This window comes from Wolffia australiana, chromosome 8 (assembly GCF_029677425.1).
Source record: "Wolffia australiana isolate 7733 chromosome 8, ASM2967742v1".
NCBI classification, from domain to species: Eukaryota; Viridiplantae; Streptophyta; class Magnoliopsida; order Alismatales; family Araceae; genus Wolffia; species Wolffia australiana.
In genome coordinates this window covers 17,657,748-17,659,595 of record NC_135842.1, presented here as the reverse complement: position 1 = coordinate 17,659,595, position 1,848 = coordinate 17,657,748, and the positions used below count along the sequence as shown (strand labels likewise).

General features: G+C 47.2%; 1 non-coding gene across 1 annotated transcript; it reads left to right on the top strand.

Annotated features, from left to right (window-relative positions):
- Positions 1-271: 271 nt before the first annotated feature.
- On the top strand, positions 272-380 carry LOC144707298 (small nucleolar RNA R71). Its single transcript, XR_013582456.1, has one exon. It is a non-coding gene; the product is annotated as a small nucleolar RNA R71 (small nucleolar RNA).
- The last annotated feature ends 1,468 nt before the right edge of the window (positions 381-1,848 follow it).

Genomic DNA, 1,848 nt, shown 5'->3' with positions numbered 1-1,848 from the left:
CTCCAATTTCTGGTTTGTTTCCTTAAGGCCTGCTTGCAGCTCCATCTCCTTTGCATTGACCTGCAGAACTCCTGCCCTCTTTGGCTGCAGAGTTCTCCCATTTTGGTTTGCTCCAATTTCCTACAGATCAGTTTCTGCAACTCTCTCCAAAATGTCAAACACCTCGTCCTCATATGCAGTGTAAAATGTGCCACCAGTGGCTAAATTGACCATATTTTTCATGAAATCTGACAGAGATTCATAAAAAATTTGGGCTAATTGACAGTGCTCAATTCCATGATGAGGGCATTTCCTCAACAGGTCATTGAACCTCTCCCAGGCTTCACTAAATGCCTCGCCTTCATAGGGATGAAAATTATGGATTTCCCTTCTATAGAAATGAGTCTTGGAGAGAGGGTAAAATTTCTGCAGAAATTTTCCCTACATCTCTTCCCAAGAGTTGAAGGTGATTCCTAAATTACGGTACCAAGAGAAAGCTTTATCTTTTAATGTTAGAGGAAATATTTCATTTTGAGCATTTTTGTAGATAATCCTAGAACATTTTGGGAAGAACATCTAATATGGAAATCATCTAGAAATTCTAAGGGATTTTGTGTAGGCAATCCATTAAATTCAGGTAAGGAGTGTATTAATGCATTGTCATACCTGAACATGATACCCTCACCTATGTTCAGATTTACATCCGTTTGCCTCAAGCTTCCGGAGGGTGTTGATCTGTCCAGCATAGTTCTCCTCCTCTCATGCTGTTGACGTCCTTCTTCTGCCATGTTTTCCTACTGATTTTCCAGTTCTGTGACTGTAGATTCTGGAGTGGCGTCTCGCGCAGCGTTTTCTGCAGATCTCTCACCGGCTTTGGACCTTGTCACTACCATAGACTTCAGAAGAAAGTTAGAAGGACAATAAGCTGAGGATTTTTAAGTCCTGCAGCTTTAGGAGAATAAATCAACCAACAATTGAAAAGAAAAGAAAAAATTACTACTGTTCTACCGTCCTCCCCGGCAACGACGCCAGTTGATAAGCTCAATTTATGGTTTATTTTACTGGTTAATTACTGGTTAATCGTGTGAGGATTGAGCTTATGCAACAATATTTATAACCTCACAGCCTTAGGGCGAGTAAGGTGTCGATCCACAAGCAGCAGGTGAACAATAGCAAATCTTTTCTTTTTACTTTAGATTATCAGTTCTGAATATTCCATCTTAACAATCAAAAAAATTATCGTCAGTAAATTTCATTGAATTTTCTCTGAAAAGTTATGTAAGATGATTTCTCAGAGCACTAACAGATTCTTTCTCAGAGTTAAGTCACGGAAGTTCACAAATTTTACCCACAGAGTCACGTCTGTGGGTCTATCAATTCAACAAACACCCGGCGCTCACACGCACGGGTGCGTGCTACGCACGACAACCTCTGCGTGCGGGATGCACCTGCGCGTGGCGGTTACTGCGCGCGGGCTCAGCTGGGCGCAGCTCTGCTGCGCTCGGGCGAGACCTGCTCGTGGTGCAGCTGAGCACCGTTGTGCTGCGCACGGGCGTGGCTTGCTCACCACGCAGCTGGGTGCAGCTCTATTGCGCGCGGGCTAGGCTCGCTCACGACGCAGCTCGGCGCAGCTCTGCTGCGCGCGGGCGAGGCCTGCTCGCGGGGAACTGGGCGCCGCTTGGTGCTGCTGCTGGCGGCCTGGCCTATTAGCGACCTTGGCCGAGGTCGTGGTCACTGGCGGCTTTGGCTGCTGGCAGCTTATGCTGCTGGCGGCCTGGCTTGCTAGCGACCTAGGCTGAGGCCTTGGTCGCTGGCAGCTTATGCTGCTGGCGGCCTGGCTTGCTGGCGACCTAGGCTGAGGCCTTGGTT